Source organism: Periplaneta americana, chromosome 3 (assembly GCF_040183065.1).
Source record: "Periplaneta americana isolate PAMFEO1 chromosome 3, P.americana_PAMFEO1_priV1, whole genome shotgun sequence".
Lineage (NCBI taxonomy): Eukaryota > Metazoa > Arthropoda > Insecta > Blattodea > Blattidae > Periplaneta > Periplaneta americana.
Genome location: NC_091119.1, coordinates 5,144,358 through 5,153,512, shown reverse-complemented (window position 1 = coordinate 5,153,512; position 9,155 = coordinate 5,144,358). Strand labels below are relative to the sequence as shown.

Genomic DNA, 9,155 nt, shown 5'->3' with positions numbered 1-9,155 from the left:
TTTTATTCCAATAATATTTCAACCACGAATCCTCTCCAAATTAATAAAAAAAATTGTATTGGATTTATAGTTTGGGTTTAAACATATTAAACACTATTTAATCTGTATTCACTCTCAATTTTAATTTTATTTTTGTCTGTATTGGAATCCCCTCTTGAGCACGAGTCTTACTCATTCAGCAGTGGGCTAGTTTATCTTTCATTGTATTTATTAACTTGTATTCATTTCAACTTACTAGCAATAAAATAAATAAATAATAAAATAAATTATATCATTTACAACAGTTTTATTGGCAGTTTCTAAATTACTATGCAAACTTTTGAAGAACACATCCCTGATTATTTGATCTTCGATGACAACTTGAGGAATTCTTGTGTGACGTCTTCAAATTGCTTAATTTCTCATATCGCAAGTAAAACAAAACTTATGTTGTGAAATATTCTACAGATAAAGAGGTACTTTTTCTTGTATTTATCAAATATAGCACAATGCTATTTATTTTGGTTCCTGTTAGCTTAGGAAAGTTAACTCTGTTCTCTTATCCCTTTCTTTACTCTTTACATTGAGATAAGGACCGTTGTTATTGTTTCCAAATGTAGGGGAGATCCGGGCAAAACCAATAACCCGGGCAAAGAGAATAATGCCTATTTCTTAGAAGCGCCAGCAGGTAGCGCTTTCTGCTATATTCGGGAAGAATCCCAATCAGATTTTGCTCCTGGAACTGACTTGTCGTCATTCTAGCTAGTGAGAGAAGAAATCAGCGTGTGTTTGAAGAAAATGGACTGGTTTCTTAAAATATTTCAAGGTAAGAGAAACATATGTACAACACACAATACTACAGAAATTTTTTGTTATGTGATAGTAATACATAGGCAATACGATTACTTCTAAAGTGCCGTACTTACGAAGAATATGTCCACACCTGTGGAGTAACGGTCAGCGCGTCTGGCTGCGAAACCAAGTGGCCCGGGTTCGAATCCCGGTCGGGGAAAGTTACCTGTTGAGGTTTTTTCCGGGGTTTTCCCTCAACCCAATACGAGCAAATGCTGGGTAACTTTCGGTGCTGGACCCCGGACTCATTTCACCGGCATTATCACCTTCATATCATTCAGACGCTAAATAACCTAGATGTTGATACAGCGTCGTAAAATAACCCAATAAAAAACGAAGCATATTATTGGCGTTTATATTTGTATAACATTAAATGAAAAGCGAAATGACATCTGCCACCTTTATTTGACTATATAAGTGTCAGCTGTATTTTTGTATGTATTTGTCTATTGTAATAAAGCGTGTTAGATCATTTTACATAGTGGAGGCATTAAGTCACACTAATTAAACTATAAATCAGCAACACTGATCTTAATTTTTACTTAAAAAGGTCGTAATGTGTTTTCAGATGGTTTAATTTTTAAAGAGGAAGACGGAACAAGCCAAGTGGTCTGAAGAAGCTATGAAGAAAGTACTTGAAGAAATAAAATCTTCCAATCAATGGTTCTGCTATCTGGCCATACAACCATAACGTGTTTGTTGATGAAGATTTTGCTCCAGATCAACTTAAAGACCGCCCACTTGAGATAGAAATCAGCAAAACGACAGCTGGCTCAGATTTAACAAATTCAGCGGCTGAAGAAACAGTTAATGCTCACTCAGAATCAACCACTTCTGTGATGTCGTTATTTTCAGAGATTGAAGGAATATTCAATACATCAATTACACTCAGATTTTCAGTTCATCGTCAGCAAGAGAACGCAAGTCAGTTCTTTTGATTTAGACCAATGCCAAAAGTGGATGCTCGAAAGATACGAGGTAAACGAAGAAAATGTGAGCGCTCTGAAGCTCTTACATCTGTACCGATTAAAAACGTTGAAAGAGAAGTAACTTATGGGCAGAAGCAAAATTAGAAGAAATCCTAGTCTTCAGTGCTAGTGAAAAGTCGACTTGTTCAAATTTGTATTTTGTACTATTCTAACGTGCTGTAAAGGGCTGTAATAACATTTCTTATCGTCTCATATGACTCATTAAAATCGTGTTTATGTGTTGATTTAATTTTGTTATCAGTGAATAAAAATTAAATAGAAATATGAAAATGTTATAGGTATATTCACCTTGCCCGGGTTAATTATTCACTTTGCCCGTGTACACTTTTTTTTTAGTTGGTTATTTAACGACGCTGTATCAACTACGAGGTTATTTAGCGTCGATGAGATTGGTGATAGCGAGATGGTATTTGGCTACATGGGGCCGAGGATTCGCCATAGATTACCTGGCATTCACCTTACGGTTGGGGAAAACCTCGGAAAAACCCAACCAGGTAATCAGCCCAAGCGGGGATCGAACCCGCGCCCGAGCGCAACTTCAGACCGGCAGGCAAGCTCCTTAACCGACTGAGCCACGCCGGTGGCCCATGTACACTTAGCAGCAAAAAGAATGGGCCGGCTGACAATTTCTAAGTTACAGAAACATAACATTGCGCATGCGCGTCTCGTCAAAGCTGTAGTTCACTAGGTAACACATAATTAAACCATTTAAATTTGCTGTATTTTGTTTAAGAGTCTAAAATATGTAATAAAATCGAATAGCGAGTTGATTCTAGATACATCAGGGTCCTTGAAGAGTGAAATAATAGTAAAATTGATAAATACAAAATCAACCGAAGCGAATATGAACAGGAAAACCATGTATTATGCCGAACTAATAGTAAGAGTTACAGTAGCGTAAGTCGTTACGGCATTGGTCTATTGAACAAGTTGATAGTAGTAGCGCAAGGTTCGAATCTCTCCCAATCTTCTTTTTTTTTTTTTAATTACAAATTTGCCATCATATGTGTCTCGCAAAGCTATAATTATGTGGCGATATCTCTTAGAATATTCCCAAACTCTACTAAATAATAAACCTCCCTCTCTCTTTCAAGCAATACTGCTATCTGTTAATACAACGGAAAACGATATCCAGAAGGTACACTTTTCTTCCAGCAGGATAATCATCCGATACACAACGCCAACCGGATTCAAAGATGATTTACGAGGAGGCGTGATGTCGACCCAGTCGACTGGCCTCCAAATTCACCAGATATGAACCCGATTCAAAATTTGTGGGCTGCAGTCAAAAGGATCCTACGCTCTAATTGGGCAGAACAACCACCCGTCGGACACCTGAGGAATTGTGGGACAGAGTTCTAGATGCGTGGGAGGAGATGGCCAAGAATTTAGATCTGTTCCATAATCTTGTGGACTCCATGCCGCGCAGAATGAGGGCAGTTGTTGACGCAGGTGTTTTGTGGACGAGATACTGGTCCCCACCACAGGCCTTGTTTTGTTAATATATTAAAAAATTGTTTGTTTTTGTTAATTTAATTATTTATTTGTCACACGTTAAAAGTGTTAAAATTGTTAAAAAGACATTTACCTTTGACAGACAGCCCGTTTCGACGCTATCTGTCGTCGTCTTCAGTGTATCTTGAACCACTGCTGATTTTGGCTCTGCGATGTGCAGTTGTCGATGGTAGGGTGGGGGTGTGTTGCTCCTATGGTGGAGTTTACAAATTAAAATGCAATAGCTGCCCACTTTTTTACATAGGACAGACAGGAAGATCCTTTCACACAAGATATAATGAACATATTAAAGCTATAACCAAACCTTACATCACATCAAATTATGCAGATCACATTATCGACAATAATCATGACTACAATAATATAGAAACAGATATGGAAATTTTACACATCACACCAAAAAATTCACAGTTAAATACCCTAGAACAATACGAAATATATAAGAATACAATAGCACACCCACAATATATACTTAATACACAACTACAGTTCAATACGCACACATTGCTTGACGTCATAGTACGTCATATCATACAGACAACCAACCCCCACCATAGGAGCAACACACCCCCACCCCTACCATCGACAACTGCACATCGCAGAGCCAAAATCAGCAGTGGTTCAAGAGACACTGAAGACGACGACAAATAGCGTCGAAACGGGCAGTCTGTCAAAGGTAAATACCTTTTTAACAATTTTGACACTTTTAACGTGTGACAAAGTAAATTTTATGTTTTATCAAGGTGTTAACGAGAACTTTAATCAGTGTATTTATTTGTGTTTGATATGCGTCCGGTTTTTTAGGATGTGAAACAAGTATTTTTGTTTATACAGGCCAGGTCTCACCTATTAATAGCCCACAGGTGATGGGCAATAATATTTTTTACAAGGCAGGCATAACGAAGTTTGTTAACAAATGCCATTTCACATTTAAACTAATAAATTAAGTAAAAATTAAAATAAAAAATAATAATTTTACCGTACCGGGAAGCGAACTCTCAACATCTGGCACGGATATCAGACTTCTTACCACTGGGCCACACACTACTCGTAAGGTGTACTACATTATAGACGGACGACTTTCAATGAAGAGACGCCACAGCAATGCCTTGCGTTTACACGAGTGAACCGCGCGATAGAACTTAGCTTTTCTATCGACCAAGAGTCGGCCCATTCTTTTTGCCGCTAAGTGTGCCTGGGCAAAGCGAATAACTAACCATATTTTCTTTCTCAAATCATATCACTGTCCGTTGGTACGAGAAACGAATTGCTGTTTTTTAGGTATGTGGACAACATGTGTCACAACCATTGTCATGAAGATTTTATTTCGGGAGCACCAAAATATAGCCTGTGGCATTGTTTGTTCTTAGTTTATCCGCTTTGCCGGGTTTCCCCTAGCCAGAAACATTAAATCTAGGAAGTAATCCCTTTAAATAGAAGGGTGTTCATATTTTGTGCACTGATTACAAGTCACTGTACGATTGGTCCAAATATGCTCGGCATTTTTCAGAGAATGTGGGTGTTCCCGAACCTCCTTCACATAACGATGCATTGTTCTGTTCATTGCAGACAGATGGTGTTAAAGATAAGGACTATATACGTACAAATCAATAGATAATGTTCAGGAAGTCGTCTGAATGGAAAGTTAATACTGCTGCCACACGTACGTGGGTTTGAATCCCACGTCTTAAAATATTCAAGTCGCAGTTCTTCAGCTTCATTACAAAACTGCAGTTGGGTGCTATCTATGCACTTCCCTATCTGCAATAGGCATGAGATATGTGGCAAATGTGTACTTTTAACAGGGAAATAATCTTCCACACTGTATGAATACAAACTAAGGAGAGACTTGAATTAGAGATTCTGCGCACGACGTCCAGACAAGTTTATTAAGCATGCGGCGCTATTTGCCAGTCATTTACAATCCCATTCCTCTTCCATGCGCCTGACCATCACATACGATGACGTCTATAAGCTTCAGAATTTCCGTAATTTCATCGTGTCAGAGTTGTTTGTAGTTAAATTATGTATCAGGCACGGACAGTAAGGAAGCAATAAACCTTTTGTTTCCGAAAGAATCTCTGTAAGCCTATTGTAAGCAATAATAGTCTCGCTGGGGGGAACAGAAGACATGCTGGCCTTAGCTCTGCCAGATTAAGTATTAATAAATAAATGAATAAATAAATAAATAAACAAACAAACAAACAACCAAACAAACAAATAAATAAATGAATAAGTAAATAAATAAATAAATAAATAAAGTGAATAAATAAATAAAGTGAATAAATAAATGAATAAGTAAATAAATAAATTAATAAATTAATAAATAAGTGAATAAATAAATGAATAAGTAAATAAATAAATAAACAAATGAATAAGTGAATAAATAAATGAGTGAATAAATAAATAAGAAAATAAATAAATAAGTAAATAAGTGAATAAAGAAATAAATAAATAAATAACGAAATAAATAAGTAAATAAATAAATAAATAAACAAATGAATAAGTGAATAAATAAGTAAATAAATAAATAAATAATTAATTAAATAAATAAGTAAATAAATAAGTAAATAAATAAATAATAATAGTAATAATAATAATTATTACATATTATATTATAAGATATTATTATTATTATTATTATTATTATTATTATTATTATTATTATTATTATTATTTTCCTCCATCTTCAACTTTTCCATTTGCGGTTTAGTTTTCTCTTGTATACAGATTTCCGTGTGCTCAATTTTGATGTAAAACTGTGCAATTGCGTGTTGACAGTCACGAAAAAAAAATGCAACCTACTCTTGCCGATACAAGAAGAGTATTAGGAGAAGAAGGGGAAGACAAGAAGAACAAGGAAACTACAAGGAGAAAAAGGAGAATAAAAGCAGGAAGAGAGAAAACAAGGAGCAAGAGTGAAATACAAGCATGATAAGAGGAGAGGAAGATAAGGAGGGCAAAGAGAACAAGGGAAATACAAGGAGAACAAAGGGAAAACAAGGCGAACAAGGTGAATACAAAGAGAACAAATGGAGAGGGAAGAGAAGGAAAACAAGCGGAAGACAAGGAGGACTAGGGGAAGAGAAGGGTAAAGAGAACGAGGGAAAAATGAGGAGAACAAGGAGACAAATGGGAAGACAAGAAGAATAAGAGGATCATAAGGATAAAATGGGAGGAGGTTGCATTTTCATGTTATAGCCAATTCCTGTTCTCTTTGTATCTGTCTTGTTTTCCTTGAATTGCCCTTGTTCTCCTTGTCTTTCCCATTATAACTTATTGTTTTTTTCACTTACAGTCTAATACTCAAACTTATGTTAACAGATCTAGTTGAGCGTTGTTTTAAGCAATACGAAGTGTTCCTCTATAAGGCTAAAATTTTATTCGAACACCACAGATGAACTGTTCACCACGGTTTCATCAACAACTAAAAGACGAAAACGTTTTACTGAAAGCAAATTTCAATTTTAACTATGTATTATGTTCCTTTTAAGACAATACGTCCTAAATTTAGGGTCGTAAACATAAACATCTTACATGAGGAAGGTATGTGAGTAATGGTGTGATCATATCGTTTTAAGGCTGGTTCACAATAAACCGGAAACGAGAATCGGAACGAAAACGAAAACGGTAAAATTATTAAAATGTGTAGGCTACATTTAAATGTGAGCATTCACAATTAACGAAAAGCTTGTCGGAGCCCGGGATCGGGAACGGAGAGTTGGCCAAGTTTCAACTTTGGCGTTCACGTTTCCGATCACAGCCCACTAGATTCATTCTATTGCCATCTAAAAGCTATTTTGTCGTCGTATATTTTGTAGCAAGAAGACCGTGACATAACCTATGCATTATTTTGTTCTGTGCTGTGCATCATGGAGCAAGTTTTATTTGATGAGATTCTAATATTGAGTGTTGAGGAAAATCCTCACGTTTACGATAAGCGGCGCGCCTCCTACAAAGATGAGAAAAGAAGAAGAATACGTGGCTTTCAATAGTTGCATCTTTGAACTCCGACCGTAAGTGAATCACATTTTATTACTGTATTGGTTGTATTACACACTACATATTCATGCTTCAATTCAATAACTACTGTTGTGTTCATTTTTGTTCTATTACAAATGTTTCTTCTCTAATTATTTTACGTTATGGTAGACTTAAAATAGGTTGTGATAATAAAGATGCATGGCCATATTTATAGTACCGTACCTAATGAAATGTTTCAGTTGAAATTTCGAAGTTGGTTAACCTGTGTTTATGTTGGCTGCCTTGTACTCATGAGAGAACGCCATTGGTCAATTATACACAAATAACATTAGAATGCGTAATATCGACTTTACATATCGTTATTGAAATGTATATCGATATGCATAGTCGTCTACGTTCTCGGTTTTATTGTGAATCAAAAACTTTCATATTCACGTCCTCTGCTTCTAGTTTTCATTCTGGTTCTCCTTCCCGGTTTATTGTGAACCAGCCTTTATAGACTGACAAAAAAGCTTCCTTTTGGCTCTCTCTTCCCCGTGCACACACAAACAAGTTTTCTGCATTTTATAGAGCAACTAAAATTTAAGATACTATAAGAAAATTTACAAGAGACGAAATTGGAGAATTTGTAGATTATAAATAATTATTACTTAAAAATAGGTAAAATATTTAAAGAAAGCACTTGCAGCAAGAGAATTGAAACACGAAAATACAATAAAAAAATTAGTGCGATAGCCGGGAATCGAACCCGGATCAACTGCTTGGAAGGCAACTATGCTGACCATTACACCACCATCGCCACGAAAGTGACATCTTTTCACAGACTATGAATTGGTAGTACGGAATAAATGTACATTATATACAGCAATATAGCCTAATAGAATAATTCAACAATGCTGTTGTTTATGCTGATAGTGGCATTGTATATCCCGCCTACTTCAGGTCATGCCAGATCCAAGTCTTTTCGTGTAATACCTAGTCGAGGAAAAAAAAAAATAAACTCTGAAGCTTCAAGTAGAAAGTGTTTTCGGTTCAAGCGACAAACAGGATTTCTAAGTCTGTCTGAGATAGATAAAATTCCAGTAAATATAACATGACAGAAATTTATTCCACTTGGTCGTGAAGTACGTTGTCTGTTTATGAACGCGTTTGTCACGAAGACAGCAGACAGCTAGTCACAGCCTAATAGCAAAGCAATTAATCACTTGTACAACTCGCCATTGTTCACAAACGACAGTTATTTGTTCGAAGGACCTATCCGACGTCGCTCTTCGTAAGTAGACTGCAACAATAAGACGTACAAATGCAACCAATGGAAGATTGCAACGCTTACGTTAAAATAATCGACAACGATCGTATCGTTAGGATAAAATGACCAACCTATACAGAAAAAAGAGAGGGTTTAGGCGATAAAATAAAAGTTTGACTAATGGTTGGTTTAACAGAGTAAAGAAAAAACAATATACTCTGTGTTTATTTCGAAAAATAGAAAAATCGAAAGAGAATTGGGAGGACAAATTTAAAAGGTACGCAAAACGCGTCCTTGCGAGGGGTTGGGGGGCTGTACAAAACTAAATATGTGAGCTCCAAGCCTGTTGGCCACTAGTCTCACTCCGGGTTACGCTGCTCCATTTAAGGAACTCTAGAAAATTTTGAAGGGGATGCCGAAATTGGACGTAACCTCTTAGGTACCACATACGCGAGGGGGACGGAGATTTGATCGAGTGATCACGGAACGGGGCGAGGAGGAGATGGCTGTTGTTTGCCGTTAGGATGGCAAGACGCTGTCATCTGTTGTTCGATGACAAGGCATGTGAAGGCCGTCGGAAGAGGCGC

The 9,155-nt window shown here is 36.5% G+C and overlaps 1 non-coding gene across 1 annotated transcript; it reads right to left on the bottom strand.

Annotated features, from left to right (window-relative positions):
• Positions 1 to 8,046: 8,046 nt before the first annotated feature.
• TRNAG-UCC (transfer RNA glycine (anticodon UCC)) lies at positions 8,047 to 8,118 on the bottom strand. Its single transcript has one exon. It is a non-coding gene; the product is annotated as a tRNA-Gly (tRNA).
• Between the last annotated feature and the right edge of the window lie 1,037 nt (positions 8,119 to 9,155).